Here is an 18228-nt window from a genome sequence, read left to right as displayed (position 1 = left end):
GATGTGCCACTATATGTCCACGTTAACGTCGTCTCTGTTACTCCCACTACGAGTCTCTCGAGTTAGCAAATGTACCTCGCCGGATGACGAGGCATTTGGCTACCTTATAAGCGTCATAGTTACTGCAGCCAGCTGCTCCCCCTTCTTTGAATCCTTCCTCCCTTTAAATCGTACTGTGGTCAGTCCTGCAGAAGCAATACGCCACCACCTGTCCATGTTACCGTTGTCTGAGTTACTTTAACAACGATTTCCTCGAGTTTTAAAATAAATTTTGCCGAGTGACGAGGCATTTGGCTACCTTAAGAGAGTCATAGTTACTGCAGCCAGCTGCTCCCCCTTCTTTGAATCTTTCCACCCTTTAAATCGTACTGTGGTCAGTCCTGCAGAAGCGATACGCCACCACCTGTCCATGTTACCGTTGTCTGAGTTACCACAACAACGATTTCCTCGAGTTTTCAAATAAATTTCGCCGAGTGACGAGGCATTTGGCTACCTTAAGAGAGTCATAGTCACTGCAGCCAGCTGCTCCCCCTTCTTTGAATCTTTCCTCCCTTTAAATCGTACTGTGGTCAGTCCTGCAGAGCGATACGCCACAACCTGTGCTTGTTACCGTTGTCTGATTTACTTCAACGACGATTTCCTCGAGTTTTCAAATAAATCTCGCCGAGTGACGAGGCATTTGGCTACCTTAAGAGAGTCATAGTTACTGCAGCCAGCTGCTCCCCCTTCTTTGAATCTTTCCTCCCTTTAAATCGTACTGTGGTCAGTCCTGCAGAGCGATACGCCACCACCTGTGCATGTTACCGTTGTCTGATTTACTTCAACGACGATTTCCTCGCGTTTTCAAATAAATTTCGCCGAGTGACGAGGCATTTGGCTACCTTAAGAGCGTCATAGTTACTGCAGGCAGCTGCTCCCCCTTCTTTGAATCTTTCCTCCCTTTAAATCGTACTGTGGTCAGTCCTGCAGAAGCGATACGCCACCACCTGTCCATGTTACCGTTGTCTGAGTTACTTCAACGACGATTTCCTCGAGTTTTCAAATAAATTTCGCCGAGTGACGAGGCATTTGGCTGCCTTAAGAGAGTCATAGTTGCTGCTGCCAGCTGCTCGACCAACTTTCCTTCTTTCCACTCTTTAATTATTACTGTGGTCAGTCCTGCAGGAGCAATATGCCACTACATGTAAACCGTAACGTTGTCTGAGCTACCTTAACGAAAATATCCTCGAGTTTTCAAAAAAAAATTTACATGGTGACGAGGCATTTGGCTACCTTAAGGGAGTCATAGTACCCCTGCCTGCTGCTCCCACTTTTCTAAGCCCATTCTCTCTATCATTCTTGCTATGGCTGTCCTACAGAACCGATGTGCCACTATATGTCCACGTTAACGTCGTCTCTGTTACTCCCACTACGAGTCTCTCGAGTTAGCAAATGTACCTCGCCGGATGACGAGGCATTTGGCTACCTTAAGAGCGTCATAGTTACTGCAGGCAGCTGCTCCCCCTTCTTTGAATCTTTCCTCCCTTTAAATCGTACTGTGGTCAGTCCTGCAGAAGCGATACGCCACCACCTGTCCATGTTACCGTTGTCTGAGTTACTTCAACGACGATTTCCTCGAGTTTTCAAATAAATTTCGCCGAGTGACGAGGCATTTGGCTGCCTTAAGAGAGTCATAGTTGCTGCTGCCAGCTGCTCGACCAACTTTCTTTCTTTCCACTCTTTAATTATTACTGTGGTCAGTCCTGCAGGAGCAATATGCCACTACATGTAAACCTTAACGTTGTCTGAGCTACCTTAACGAAAATATCCTCGAGTTTTCAAAAAAAAATTTACATGGTGACGAGGCATTTGGCTACCTTAAGGGAGTCATAGTACCCCTGCCTGCTGCTCCCACTTTTCTAAGCCCATTCTCTCTATCATTCTTGCTATGGCTGTCCTACAGAACCGATGTGCCACTATATGTCCACGTTAACGTCGTCTCTGTTACTCCCACTACGAGTCTCTCGAGTTAGCAAATGTACCTCGCCGGATGACGAGGCATTTGGCTACCTTATAAGCGTCATAGTTACTGCAGCCAGCTGCTCCCCCTTCTTTGAATCCTTCCTCCCTTTAAATCGTACTGTGGTCAGTCCTGCAGAAGCGATACGCCACCACCTGTCCATGTTACCGTTGTCTGAGTTACCACAACAACGATTTCCTCGAGTTTTCAAATAAATTTCGCCGAGTGACGAGGCATTTGGCTACCTTAAGAGAGTCATAGTCACTGCAGCCAGCTGCTCCCCCTTCTTTGAATCTTTCCTCCCTTTAAATCGTACTGTGGTCAGTCCTGCAGAGCGATACGCCACAACCTGTGCTTGTTACCGTTGTCTGATTTACTTCAACGACGATTTCCTCGAGTTTTCAAATAAATCTCGCCGAGTGACGAGGCATTTGGCTACCTTAAGAGAGTCATAGTTACTGCAGCCAGCTGCTCCCCCTTCTTTGAATCTTTCCTCCCTTTAAATCGTACTGTGGTCAGTCCTGCAGAGCGATACGCCACCACCTGTGCATGTTACCGTTGTCTGATTTACTTCAACGACGATTTCCTCGCGTTTTCAAATAAATTTCGCCGAGTGACGAGGCATTTGGCTACCTTAAGAGCGTCATAGTTACTGCAGGCAGCTGCTCCCCCTTCTTTGAATCTTTCCTCCCTTTAAATCGTACTGTGGTCAGTCCTGCAGAAGCGATACGCCACCACCTGTCCATGTTACCGTTGTCTGAGTTACTTCAACGACGATTTCCTCGAGTTTTCAAATAAATTTCGCCGAGTGACGAGGCATTTGGCTGCCTTAAGAGAGTCATAGTTGCTGCTGCCAGCTGCTCGACCAACTTTCTTTCTTTCCACTCTTTAATTATTACTGTGGTCAGTCCTGCAGGAGCAATATGCCACTACATGTAAACCTTAACGTTGTCTGAGCTACCTTAACGAAAATATCCTCGAGTTTTCAAAAAAAAATTTACATGGTGACGAGGCATTTGGCTACCTTAAGGGAGTCATAGTACCCCTGCCTGCTGCTCCCACTTTTCTAAGCCCATTCTCTCTATCATTCTTGCTATGGCTGTCCTACAGAACCGATGTGCCACTATATGTCCACGTTAACGTCGTCTCTGTTACTCCCACTACGAGTCTCTCGAGTTAGCAAATGTACCTCGCCGGATGACGAGGCATTTGGCTACCTTATAAGCGTCATAGTTACTGCAGCCAGCTGCTCCCCCTTCTTTGAATCCTTCCTCCCTTTAAATCGTACTGTGGTCAGTCCTGCAGAAGCGATACGCCACCACCTGTCCATGTTACCGTTGTCTGAGTTACCACAACAACGATTTCCTCGAGTTTTCAAATAAATTTCGCCGAGTGACGAGGCATTTGGCTACCTTAAGAGAGTCATAGTCACTGCAGCCAGCTGCTCCCCCTTCTTTGAATCTTTCCTCCCTTTAAATCGTACTGTGGTCAGTCCTGCAGAGCGATACGCCACAACCTGTGCTTGTTACCGTTGTCTGATTTACTTCAACGACGATTTCCTCGAGTTTTCAAATAAATCTCGCCGAGTGACGAGGCATTTGGCTACCTTAAGAGAGTCATAGTTACTGCAGCCAGCTGCTCCCCCTTCTTTGAATCTTTCCTCCCTTTAAATCGTACTGTGGTCAGTCCTGCAGAGCGATACGCCACCACCTGTGCATGTTACCGTTGTCTGATTTACTTCAACGACGATTTCCTCGCGTTTTCAAATAAATTTCGCCGAGTGACGAGGCATTTGGCTACCTTAAGAGCGTCATAGTTACTGCAGGCAGCTGCTCCCCCTTCTTTGAATCTTTCCTCCCTTTAAATCGTACTGTGGTCAGTCCTGCAGAAGCGATACGCCACCACCTGTCCATGTTACCGTTGTCTGAGTTACTTCAACGACGATTTCCTCGAGTTTTCAAATAAATTTCGCCGAGTGACGAGGCATTTGGCTGCCTTAAGAGAGTCATAGTTGCTGCTGCCAGCTGCTCGACCAACTTTCTTTCTTTCCACTCTTTAATTATTACTGTGGTCAGTCCTGCAGGAGCAATATGCCACTACATGTAAACCGTAACGTTGTCTGAGCTACCTTAACGAAAATATCCTCGAGTTTTCAAAAAAAAATTTACATGGTGACGAGGCATTTGGCTACCTTAAGGGAGTCATAGTACCCCTGCCTGCTGCTCCCACTTTTCTAAGCCCATTCTCTCTATCATTCTTGCTATGGCTGTCCTACAGAACCGATGTGCCACTATATGTCCACGTTAACGTCGTCTCTGTTACTCCCACTACGAGTCTCTCGAGTTAGCAAATGTACCTCGCCGGATGACGAGGCATTTGGCTACCTTATAAGCGTCATAGTTACTGCAGCCAGCTGCTCCCCCTTCATTGAATCCTTCCTCCCTTTAAATCGTACTGTGGTCAGTCCTGCAGAAGCAATACGCCACCACCTGTCCATGTTACCGTTGTCTGAGTTACTTTAACAACGATTTCCTCGAGTTTTAAAATAAATTTCGCCGAGTTACGAGGCATTTGGCTACCTTAAGAGAGTCATAGTTACTGCAGCCAGCTGCTCCCCCTTCTTTGAATCTTTCCTCCCTTTAAATCGTACTGTGGTCAGTCCTGCAGAGCGATACGCCACCACCTGTGCATGTTACCGTTGTCTGATTTACTTCAACGACGATTTCCTCGCGTTTTCAAATAAATTTCGCCGAGTGACGAGGCATTTGGCTACCTTAAGAGCGTCATAGTTACTGCAGGCAGCTGCTCCCCCTTCTTTGAATCTTTCCTCCCTTTAAATCGTACTGTGGTCAGTCCTGCAGAAGCGATACGCCACCACCTGTCCATGTTACCGTTGTCTGAGTTACTTCAACGACGATTTCCTCGAGTTTTCAAATAAATTTCGCCGAGTGACGAGGCATTTGGCTGCCTTACGAGAGTCATAGTTGCTGCTGCCAGCTGCTCGACCAACTTTCCTTCTTTCCACTCTTTAATTATTACTGTGGTCAGTCCTGCAGGAGCAATATGCCACTACATGTAAACCGTAACGTTGTCTGAGCTACCTTAACGAAAATATCCTCGAGTTTTCAAAAAAAAATTTACATGGTGACGAGGCATTTGGCTACCTTAAGGGAGTCACAGTACCCCTGCCTGCTGCTCCCACTTTTCTAAGCCCATTCTCTCTATCATTCTTGCTATGGCTGTCCTACAGAACCGATGTGCCACTATATGTCCACGTTAACGTCGTCTCTGTTACTCCCACTACGAGTCTCTCGAGTTAGCAAATGTACCTCGCCGGATGACGAGGCATTTGGCTACCTTAAGAGCGTCATAGTTACTGCAGGCAGCTGCTCCCCCTTCTTTGAATCTTTCCTCCCTTTAAATCGTACTGTGGTCAGTCCTGCAGAAGCGATACGCCACCACCTGTCCATGTTACCGTTGTCTGAGTTACTTCAACGACGATTTCCTCGAGTTTTCAAATAAATTTCGCCGAGTGACGAGGCATTTGGCTGCCTTAAGAGAGTCATAGTTGCTGCTGCCAGCTGCTCGACCAACTTTCTTTCTTTCCACTCTTTAATTATTACTGTGGTCAGTCCTGCAGGAGCAATATGCCACTACATGTAAACCTTAACGTTGTCTGAGCTACCTTAACGAAAATATCCTCGAGTTTTCAAAAAAAAATTTACATGGTGACGAGGCATTTGGCTACCTTAAGGGAGTCATAGTACCCCTGCCTGCTGCTCCCACTTTTCTAAGCCCATTCTCTCTATCATTCTTGCTATGGCTGTCCTACAGAACCGATGTGCCACTATATGTCCACGTTAACGTCGTCTCTGTTACTCCCACTACGAGTCTCTCGAGTTAGCAAATGTACCTCGCCGGATGACGAGGCATTTGGCTACCTTATAAGCGTCATAGTTACTGCAGCCAGCTGCTCCCCCTTCTTTGAATCCTTCCTCCCTTTAAATCGTACTGTGGTCAGTCCTGCAGAAGCGATACGCCACCACCTGTCCATGTTACCGTTGTCTGAGTTACCACAACAACGATTTCCTCGAGTTTTCAAATAAATTTCGCCGAGTGACGAGGCATTTGGCTACCTTAAGAGAGTCATAGTCACTGCAGCCAGCTGCTCCCCCTTCTTTGAATCTTTCCTCCCTTTAAATCGTACTGTGGTCAGTCCTGCAGAGCGATACGCCACAACCTGTGCTTGTTACCGTTGTCTGATTTACTTCAACGACGATTTCCTCGAGTTTTCAAATAAATCTCGCCGAGTGACGAGGCATTTGGCTACCTTAAGAGAGTCGTAGTTACTGCAGCCAGCTGCTCCCCCTTCTTTGAATCTTTCCTCCCTTTAAATCGTACTGTGGTCAGTCCTGCAGAGCGATACGCCACCACCTGTGCATGTTACCGTTGTCTGATTTACTTCAACGACGATTTCCTCGCGTTTTCAAATAAATTTCGCCGAGTGACGAGGCATTTGGCTACCTTAAGAGCGTCATAGTTACTGCAGGCAGCTGCTCCCCCTTCTTTGAATCTTTCCTCCCTTTAAATCGTACTGTGGTCAGTCCTGCAGAAGCGATACGCCACCACCTGTCCATGTTACCGTTGTCTGAGTTACTTCAACGACGATTTCCTCGAGTTTTCAAATAAATTTCGCCGAGTGACGAGGCATTTGGCTGCCTTAAGAGAGTCATAGTTGCTGCTGCCAGCTGCTCGACCAACTTTCTTTCTTTCCACTCTTTAATTATTACTGTGGTCAGTCCTGCAGGAGCAATATGCCACTACATGTAAACCGTAACGTTGTCTGAGCTACCTTAACGAAAATATCCTCGAGTTTTCAAAAAAAAATTTACATGGTGACGAGGCATTTGGCTACCTTAAGGGAGTCATAGTACCCCTGCCTGCTGCTCCCACTTTTCTAAGCCCATTCTCTCTATCATTCTTGCTATGGCTGTCCTACAGAACCGATGTGCCACTATATGTCCACGTTAACGTCGTCTCTGTTACTCCCACTACGAGTCTCTCGAGTTAGCAAATGTACCTCGCCGGATGACGAGGCATTTGGCTACCTTATAAGCGTCATAGTTACTGCAGCCAGCTGCTCCCCCTTCATTGAATCCTTCCTCCCTTTAAATCGTACTGTGGTCAGTCCTGCAGAAGCAATACGCCACCACCTGTCCATGTTACCGTTGTCTGAGTTACTTTAACAACGATTTCCTCGAGTTTTAAAATAAATTTCGCCGAGTTACGAGGCATTTGGCTACCTTAAGAGAGTCATAGTTACTGCAGCCAGCTGCTCCCCCTTCTTTGAATCTTTCCTCCCTTTAAATCGTACTGTGGTCAGTCCTGCAGAGCGATACGCCACCACCTGTGCATGTTACCGTTGTCTGATTTACTTCAACGACGATTTCCTCGCGTTTTCAAATAAATTTCGCCGAGTGACGAGGCATTTGGCTACCTTAAGAGCGTCATAGTTACTGCAGGCAGCTGCTCCCCCTTCTTTGAATCTTTCCTCCCTTTAAATCGTACTGTGGCCAGTCCTGCAGAAGCGATACGCCACCACCTGTCCATGTTACCGTTGTCTGAGTTACTTCAACGACGATTTCCTCGAGTTTTCAAATAAATTTCGCCGAGTGACGAGGCATTTGGCTGCCTTAAGAGAGTCATAGTTGCTGCTGCCAGCTGCTCGACCAACTTTCTTTCTTTCCACTCTTTAATTATTACTGTGGTCAGTCCTGCAGGAGCAATATGCCACTACATGTAAACCTTAACGTTGTCTGAGCTACCTTAACGAAAATATCCTCGAGTTTTCAAAAAAAAATTTACATGGTGACGAGGCATTTGGCTACCTTAAGGGAGTCATTGTACCCCTGCCTGCTGCTCCCACTTTTCTAAGCCCATTCTCTCTATCATTCTTGCTATGGCTGTCCTACAGAACTGATGTGCCACTATATGTCCACGTTAACGTCGTCTCTGTTACTCCCACTACGAGTCTCTCGAGTTAGCAAATGTACCTCGCCGGATGACGAGGCATTTGGCTACCTTATAAGCGTCATAGTTACTGCAGCCAGCTGCTCCCCCTTCATTGAATCCTTCCTCCCTTTAAATCGTACTGTGGTCAGTCCTGCAGAAGCAATACGCCACCACCTGTCCATGTTACCGTTGTCTGAGTTACTTTAACAACGATTTCCTCGAGTTTTAAAATAAATTTCGCCGAGTGACGAGGCATTTGGCTACCTTAAGAGAGTCATAGTTACTGCAGCCAGCTGCTCCCCCTTCTTTGAATCTTTCCTCCCTTTAAATCGTACTGTGGTCAGTCCTGCAGAGCGATACGCCACCACCTGTGCATGTTACCGTTGTCTGATTTACTTCAACGACGATTTCCTCGCGTTTTCAAATAAATTTCGCCGAGTCACGAGGCATTTGGCTACCTTAAGAGCGTCATAGTTACTGCAGGCAGCTGCTCCCCCTTCTTTGAATCTTTCCTCCCTTTAAATCGTACTGTGGTCAGTCCTGCAGAAGCGATACGCCACCACCTGTCCAAGTTACCGTTGTCTGAGTTACTTCAACGACGATTTCCTCGAGTTTTCAAATAAATTTCGCCGAGTGACGAGGCATTTGGCTGCCTTAAGAGAGTCATAGTTGCTGCTGCCAGCTGCTCGACCAACTTTCTTTCTTTCCACTCTTTAATTATTACTGTGGTCAGTCCTGCAGGAGCAATATGCCATTACATGTAAACCTTAACGTTGTCTGAGCTACCTTAACGAAAATATCCTCGAGTTTTCAAAAAAAAATTTACATGGTGACGAGGCATTTGGCTACCTTAAGGGAGTCATAGTACCCCTGCCTGCTGCTCCCACTTTTCTAAGCCCATTCTCTCTATCATTCTTGCTATGGCTGTCCTACAGAACCGATGTGCCACTATATGTCCACGTTAACGTCGTCTCTGTTACTCCCACTACGAGTCTCTCGAGTTAGCAAATGTACCTCGCCGGATGACGAGGCATTTGGCTACCTTATAAGCGTCATAGTTACTGCAGCCAGCTGCTCCCCCTTCTTTGAATCCTTCCTCCCTTTAAATCGTACTGTGGTCAGTCCTGCAGAAGCAATACGCCACCACCTGTCCATGTTACCGTTGTCTGAGTTACTTTAACAACGATTTCCTCGAGTTTTAAAATAAATTTTGCCGAGTGACGAGGCATTTGGCTACCTTAAGAGAGTCATAGTTACTGCAGCCAGCTGCTCCCCCTTCTTTGAATCTTTCCACCCTTTAAATCGTACTGTGGTCAGTCCTGCAGAAGCGATACGCCACCACCTGTCCATGTTACCGTTGTCTGAGTTACCACAACAACGATTTCCTCGAGTTTTCAAATAAATTTCGCCGAGTGACGAGGCATTTGGCTACCTTAAGAGAGTCATAGTCACTGCAGCCAGCTGCTCCCCCTTCTTTGAATCTTTCCTCCCTTTAAATCGTACTGTGGTCAGTCCTGCAGAGCGATACGCCACAACCTGTGCTTGTTACCGTTGTCTGATTTACTTCAACGACGATTTCCTCGAGTTTTCAAATAAATCTCGCCGAGTGACGAGGCATTTGGCTACCTTAAGAGAGTCATAGTTACTGCAGCCAGCTGCTCCCCCTTCTTTGAATCTTTCCTCCCTTTAAATCGTACTGTGGTCAGTCCTGCAGAGCGATACGCCACCACCTGTGCATGTTACCGTTGTCTGATTTACTTCAACGACGATTTCCTCGCGTTTTCAAATAAATTTCGCCGAGTGACGAGGCATTTGGCTACCTTAAGAGAGTCATAGTCACTGCAGCCAGCTGCTCCCCCTTCTTTGAATCTTTCCTCCCTTTAAATCGTACTGTGGTCAGTCCTGCAGAGCGATACGCCACAACCTGTGCTTGTTACCGTTGTCTGATTTACTTCAACGACGATTTCCTCGAGTTTTCAAATAAATTTCGCCGAGTGACGAGGCATTTGGCTGCCTTAAGAGAGTCATAGTTGCTGCTGCCAGCTGCTCGACCAACTTTCTTTCTTTCCACTCTTTAATTACTACTGTGGTCAGTCCTGCAGGAGCAATATGCCACTACATGTAAACCGTAACGTTGTCTGAGCTACCTTAACGAAAATATCCTCGAGTTTTCAAAAAAAAATTTACATGGTGACGAGGCATTTGGCTACCTTAAGGGAGTCATAGTACCCCTGCCTGCTGCTCCCACTTTTCTAAGCCCATTCTCTCTATCATTCTTGCTATGGCTGTCCTACAGAACCGATGTGCCACTATATGTCCACGTTAACGTCGTCTCTGTTACTCCCACTACGAGTCTCTCGAGTTAGCAAATGTACCTCGCCGGATGACGAGGCATTTGGCTACCTTATAAGCGTCATAGTTACTGCAGCCAGCTGCTCCCCCTTCTTTGAATCCTTCCTCCCTTTAAATCGTACTGTGGTCAGTCCTGCAGAAGCAATACGCCACCACCTGTCCATGTTACCGTTGTCTGAGTTACTTTAACAACGATTTCCTCGAGTTTTAAAATAAATTTTGCCGAGTGACGAGGCATTTGGCTACCTTAAGAGAGTCATAGTTACTGCAGCCAGCTGCTCCCCCTTCTTTGAATCTTTCCACCCTTTAAATCGTACTGTGGTCAGTCCTGCAGAAGCGATACGCCACCACCTGTCCATGTTACCGTTGTCTGAGTTACCACAACAACGATTTCCTCGAGTTTTCAAATAAATTTCGCCGAGTGACGAGGCATTTGGCTACCTTAAGAGAGTCATAGTCACTGCAGCCAGCTGCTCCCCCTTCTTTGAATCTTTCCTCCCTTTAAATCGTACTGTGGTCAGTCCTGCAGAGCGATACGCCACAACCTGTGCTAGTTACCGTTGTCTGATTTACTTCAACGACGATTTCCTCGAGTTTTCAAATAAAACTCGCCGAGTGACGAGGCATTTGGCTACCTTAAGAGCGTCATAGTTACTGCAGCCAGCTGCTCCCCCTTCTTTGAATCTTTCCTCCCTTTAAATCGTACTGTGGTCAGTCCTGCAGAGCGATACGCCACCACCTGTGCATGTTACCGTTGTCTGATTTACTTCAACGACGATTTCCTCGCGTTTTCAAATAAATTTCGCCGAGTGACGAGGCATTTGGCTACCTTAAGAGCGTCATAGTTACTGCAGGCAGCTGCTCCCCCTTCTTTGAATCTTTCCTCCCTTTAAATCGTACTGTGGTCAGTCCTGCAGAAGCGATACGCCACCACCTGTCCATGTTACCGTTGTCTGAGTTACTTCAACGACGATTTCCTCGAGTTTTCAAATAAATTTCGCCGAGTGACGAGGCATTTGGCTGCCTTAAGAGAGTCATAGTTGCTGCTGCCAGCTGCTCGACCAACTTTCTTTCTTTCCACTCTTTAATTATTACTGTGGTCAGTCCTGCAGGAGCAATATGCCACTACATGTAAACCGTAACGTTGTCTGAGCTACCTTAACGAAAATATCCTCGAGTTTTCAAAAAAAAATTTACATGGTGACGAGGCATTTGGCTACCTTAATTGAGTCATAGTACCCCTGCCTGCTGCTTCCACTTTTCTAAGCCCATTCTCTCTATCATTCTTGCTATGGCTGTCCTACAGAACCGATGTGCCACTATATGTCCACGTTAACGTCGTCTCTGTTACTCCCACTACGAGTCTCTCGAGTTAGCAAATGTACCTCGCCGGATGACGAGGCATTTGGCTACCTTATAAGCGTCACAGTTACTGCAGCCAGCTGCTCCCCCTTCATTGAATCCTTCCTCCCTTTAAATCGTACTGTGGTCAGTCCTGCAGAAGCAATACGCCACCACCTGTCCATGTTACCGTTGTCTGAGTTACTTTAACAACGATTTCCTCGAGTTTTAAAATAAATTTCGCCGAGTGACGAGGCATTTGGCTACCTTAAGAGAGTCACAGTTACTGCAGCCAGCTGCTCCCCCTTCTTTGAATCTTTCCTCCCTTTAAATCGTACTGTGGTCAGTCCTGCAGAGCGATACGCCACCACCTGTGCATGTTACCGTTGTCTGATTTACTTCAACGACGATTTCCTCGCGTTTTCAAATAAATTTCGCCGAGTGACGAGGCATTTGGCTACCTTAAGAGCGTCATAGTTACTGCAGGCAGCTGCTCCCCCTTCTTTGAATCTTTCCTCCCTTTAAATCGTACTGTGGCCAGTCCTGCAGAAGCGATACGCCACCACCTGTCCATGTTACCGTTGTCTGAGTTACTTCAACGACGATTTCCTCGAGTTTTCAAATAAATTTCGCCGAGTGACGAGGCATTTGGCTGCCTTAAGAGAGTCATAGTTGCTGCTGCCAGCTGCTCGACCAACTTTCTTTCTTTCCACTCTTTAATTATTACTGTGGTCAGTCCTGCAGGAGCAATATGCCACTTCATGTAAACCTTAACGTTGTCTGAGCTACCTTAACGAAAATATCCTCGAGTTTTCAAAAAAAAATTTACATGGTGACGAGGCATTTGGCTACCTTAAGGGAGTCATAGTACCCCTGCCTGCTGCTCCCACTTTTCTAAGCCCATTCTCTCTATCATTCTTGCTATGGCTGTCCTACAGAACCGATGTGCCACTATATGTCCACGTTAACGTCGTCTCTGTTACTCCCACTACGAGTCTCTCGAGTTAGCAAATGTACCTCGCCGGATGACGAGGCATTTGGCTACCTTATAAGCGTCATAGTTACTGCAGCCAGCTGCTCCCCCTTCTTTGAATCCTTCCTCCCTTTAAATCGTACTGTGGTCAGTCCTGCAGAAGCAATACGCCACCACCTGTCCATGTTACCGTTGTCTGAGTTACTTTAACAACGATTTCCTCGAGTTTTAAAATAAATTTTGCCGAGTGACGAGGCATTTGGCTACCTTAAGAGAGTCATAGTTACTGCAGCCAGCTGCTCCCCCTTCTTTGAATCTTTCCACCCTTTAAATCGTACTGTGGTCAGTCCTGCAGAAGCGATACGCCACCACCTGTCCATGTTACCGTTGTCTGAGTTACCACAACAACGATTTCCTCGAGTTTTCAAATAAATTTCGCCGAGTGACGAGGCATTTGGCTACCTTAAGAGAGTCATAGTCACTGCAGCCAGCTGCTCCCCCTTCTTTGAATCTTTCCTCCCTTTAAATCGTACTGTGGTCAGTCCTGCAGAGCGATACGCCACAACCTGTGCTTGTTACCGTTGTCTGATTTACTTCAACGACGATTTCCTCGAGTTTTCAAATAAATCTCGCCGAGTGACGAGGCATTTGGCTACCTTAAGAGAGTCATAGTTACTGCAGGCAGCTGCTCCCCCTTCTTTGAATCTTTCCTCCCTTTAAATCGTACTGTGGTCAGTCCTGCAGAAGCGATACGCCACCACCTGTCCATGTTACCGTTGTCTGAGTTACTTCAACGACGATTTCCTCGAGTTTTCAAATAAATTTCGCCGAGTGACGAGGCATTTGGCTGCCTTAAGAGAGTCATAGTTGCTGCTGCCAGCTGCTCGACCAACTTTCTTTCTTTCCACTCTTTAATTATTACTGTGGTCAGTCCTGCAGGAGCAATATGCCACTACATGTAAACCTTAACGTTGTCTGAGCTACCTTAACGAAAATATCCTCGAGTTTTCAAAAAAAAATTTACATGGTGACGAGGCATTTGGCTACCTTAAGGGAGTCATAGTACCCCTGCCTGCTGCTCCCACTTTTCTAAGCCCATTCTCTCTATCATTCTTGCTATGGCTGTCCTACAGAACCGATGTGCCACTATATGTCCACGTTAACGTCGTCTCTGTTACTCCCACTACGAGTCTCTCGAGTTAGCAAATGTACCTCGCCGGATGACGAGGCATTTGGCTACCTTATAAGCGTCATAGTTACTGCAGCCAGCTGCTCCCCCTTCTTTGAATCCTTCCTCCCTTTAAATCGTACTGTGGTCAGTCCTGCAGAAGCAATACGCCACCACCTGTCCATGTTACCGTTGTCTGAGTTACTTTAACAACGATTTCCTCGAGTTTTAAAATAAATTTTGCCGAGTGACGAGGCATTTGGCTACCTTAAGAGAGTCATAGTTACTGCAGCCAGCTGCTCCCCCTTCTTTGAATCTTTCCACCCTTTAAATCGTACTGTGGTCAGTCCTGCAGAAGCGATACGCCACCACCTGTCCATGTTACCGTTGTCTGAGTTACCACAACAACGATTTCCTCGAGTTTTCAAATAAATTTCGCCGAGTGACGAGGCATTTGGCTACCTTAAGAGAGTCATAGTCACTGCAGCCAGCTGCTCCCCCTTCTTTGAATCTTTCCTCCCTTTAAATCGTACTGTGGTCAGTCCTGCAGAGCGATACGCCACAACCTGTGCTTGTTACCGTTGTCTGATTTACTTCAACGACGATTTCCTCGAGTTTTCAAATAAATCTCGCCGAGTGACGAGGCATTTGGCTACCTTAAGAGAGTCATAGTTACTGCAGGCAGCTGCTCCCCCTTCTTTGAATCTTTCCTCCCTTTAAATCGTACTGTGGTCAGTCCTGCAGAAGCGATACGCCACCACCTGTCCATGTTACCGTTGTCTGAGTTACTTCAACGACGATTTCCTCGAGTTTTCAAATAAATTTCGCCGAGTGACGAGGCATTTGGCTGCCTTAAGAGAGTCATAGTTGCTGCTGCCAGCTGCTCGACCAACTTTCTTTCTTTCCACTCTTTAATTATTACTGTGGTCAGTCCTGCAGGAGCAATATGCCACTACATGTAAACCTTAACGTTGTCTGAGCTACCTTAACGAAAATATCCTCGAGTTTTCAAAAAAAAATTTACATGGTGACGAGGCATTTGTCTACCTTAAGGGAGTCATAGTACCCCTGCCTGCTGCTCCCACTTTTCTAAGCCCATTCTCTCTATCATTCTTGCTATGGCTGTCCTACCGAACCGATGTGCCACTATATGTCCACGTTAACGTCGTCTCTGTTACTCCCACTACGAGTCTCTCGAGTTAGCAAATGTACCTCGCCGGATGACGAGGCATTTGGCTACCTTATAAGCGTCATAGTTACTGCAGCCAGCTGCTCCCCCTTCATTGAATCCTTCCTCCCTTTAAATCGTACTGTGGTCAGACCTGCAGAAGCAATACGCCACCACCTGTCCATGTTACCGTTGTCTGAGTTACTTTAACAACGATTTCCTCGAGTTTTAAAATAAATTTCGCCGAGTGACGAGGCATTTGGCTACCTTAAGAGAGTCATAGTTACTGCAGCCAGCTGCTCCCCCTTCTTTGAATCTTTCCTCCCTTTAAATCGTACTGTGGTCAGTCCTGCAGAGCGATACGCCACCACCTGTGCATGTTACCGTTGTCTGATTTACTTCAACGACGATTTCCTCGCGTTTTCAAATAAATTTCGCCGAGTGACGAGGCATTTGGCTACCTTAAGAGCGTCATAGTTACTGCAGGCAGCTGCTCCCCCTTCTTTGAATCTTTCCTCCCTTTAAATCGTACTGTGGCCAGTCCTGCAGAAGCGATACGCCACCACCTGTCCATGTTACCGTTGTCTGAGTTACTTCAACGACGATTTCCTCGAGTTTTCAAATAAATTTCGCCGAGTGACGAGGCATTTGGCTGCCTTAAGAGAGTCATAGTTGCTGCTGCCAGCTGCTCGACCAACTTTCTTTCTTTCCACTCTTTAATTATTACTGTGGTCAGTCCTGCAGGAGCAATATGCCACTACATGTAAACCTTTACGTTGTCTGAGCTACCTTAACGAAAATATCCTCGAGTTTTCAAAAAAAAATTTACATGGTGACGAGGCATTTGGCTACCTTAAGGGAGTCATAGTACCCCTGCCTGCTGCTCCCACTTTTCTAAGCCCATTCTCTCTATCATTCTTGCTATGGCTGTCCTACAGAACCGATGTGCCACTATATGTCCACGTTAACGTCGTCTCTGTTACTCCCACTACGAGTCTCTCGAGTTAGCAAATGTACCTCGCCGGATGACGAGGCATTTGGCTACCTTATAAGCGTCACAGTTACTGCAGCCAGCTGCTCCCCCTTCATTGAATCCTTCCTCCCTTTAAATCGTACTGTGGTCAGTCCTGCAGAAGCAATACGCCACCACCTGTCCATGTTACCGTTGTCTGAGTTACTTTAACAACGATTTCCTCGAGTTTTAAAATAAATTTCGCCGAGTGACGAGGCATTTGGCTACCTTAAGAGAGTCATAGTTACTGCAGCCAGCTGCTCCCCCTTCTTTGAATCTTTCCTCCCTTTAAATCGTACTGTGGTCAGTCCTGCAGAGCGATACGCCACCACCTGTGCATGTTACCGTTGTCTGATTTACTTCAACGACGATTTCCTCGCGTTTTCAAATAAATTTCGCCGAGTGACGAGGCATTTGGCTACCTTAAGAGCGTCATAGTTACTGCAGGCAGCTGCTCCCCCTTCTTTGAATCTTTCCTCCCTTTAAATCGTACTGTGGCCAGTCCTGCAGAAGCGATACGCCACCACCTGTCCATGTTACCGTTGTCTGAGTTACTTCAACGACGATTTCCTCGAGTTTTAAAATAAATTTCGCCGAGTGACGAGGCATTTGGCTACCTTAAGAGAGTCATAGTTACTGCAGCCAGCTGCTCCCCCTTCTTTGAATCTTTCCTCCCTTTAAATCGTACTGTGGTCAGTCCTGCAGAGCGATACGCCACCACCTGTGCATGTTACCGTTGTCTGATTTACTTCAACGACGATTTCCTCGCGTTTTCAAATAAATTTCGCCGAGTCACGAGGCATTTGGCTACCTTAAGAGCGTCATAGTTACTGCAGGCAGCTGCTCCCCCTTCTTTGAATCTTTCCTCCCTTTAAATCGTACTGTGGTCAGTCCTGCAGAAGCGATACGCCACCACCTGTCCAAGTTACCGTTGTCTGAGTTACTTCAACGACGATTTCCTCGAGTTTTCAAATAAATTTCGCCGAGTGACGAGGCATTTGGCTGCCTTAAGAGAGTCATAGTTGCTGCTGCCAGCTGCTCGACCAACTTTCTTTCTTTCCACTCTTTAATTATTACTGTGGTCAGTCCTGCAGGAGCAATATGCCATTACATGTAAACCTTAACGTTGTCTGAGCTACCTTAACGAAAATATCCTCGAGTTTTCAAAAAAAAATTTACATGGTGACGAGGCATTTGGCTACCTTAAGGGAGTCATAGTACCCCTGCCTGCTGCTCCCACTTTTCTAAGCCCATTCTCTCTATCATTCTTGCTATGGCTGTCCTACAGAACCGATGTGCCACTATATGTCCACGTTAACGTCGTCTCTGTTACTCCCACTACGAGTCTCTCGAGTTAGCAAATGTACCTCGCCGGATGACGAGGCATTTGGCTACCTTATAAGCGTCATAGTTACTGCAGCCAGCTGCTCCCCCTTCTTTGAATCCTTCCTCCCTTTAAATCGTACTGTGGTCAGTCCTGCAGAAGCAATACGCCACCACCTGTCCATGTTACCGTTGTCTGAGTTACTTTAACAACGATTTCCTCGAGTTTTAAAATAAATTTTGCCGAGTGACGAGGCATTTGGCTACCTTAAGAGAGTCATAGTTACTGCAGCCAGCTGCTCCCCCTTCTTTGAATCTTTCCACCCTTTAAATCGTACTGTGGTCAGTCCTGCAGAAGCGATACGCCACCACCTGTCCATGTTACCGTTGTCTGAGTTACCACAACAACGATTTCCTCGAGTTTTCAAATAAATTTCGCCGAGTGACGAGGCATTTGGCTACCTTAAGAGAGTCATAGTCACTGCAGCCAGCTGCTCCCCCTTCTTTGAATCTTTCCTCCCTTTAAATCGTACTGTGGTCAGTCCTGCAGAGCGATACGCCACAACCTGTGCTTGTTACCGTTGTCTGATTTACTTCAACGACGATTTCCTCGAGTTTTCAAATAAATCTCGCCGAGTGACGAGGCATTTGGCTACCTTAAGAGAGTCATAGTTACTGCAGCCAGCTGCTCCCCCTTCTTTGAATCTTTCCTCCCTTTAAATCGTACTGTGGTCAGTCCTGCAGAGCGATACGCCACCACCTGTGCATGTTACCGTTGTCTGATTTACTTCAACGACGATTTCCTCGCGTTTTCAAATAAATTTCGCCGAGTGACGAGGCATTTGGCTACCTTAAGAGAGTCATAGTCACTGCAGCCAGC

Source organism: Schistocerca serialis, unplaced genomic scaffold, assembly GCF_023864345.2.
Source record: "Schistocerca serialis cubense isolate TAMUIC-IGC-003099 unplaced genomic scaffold, iqSchSeri2.2 HiC_scaffold_1352, whole genome shotgun sequence".
Lineage (NCBI taxonomy): Eukaryota > Metazoa > Arthropoda > Insecta > Orthoptera > Acrididae > Schistocerca > Schistocerca serialis.
The sequence above is the reverse complement of the archived record's forward strand: the minus strand, read 5'-3'. Positions refer to the sequence as shown.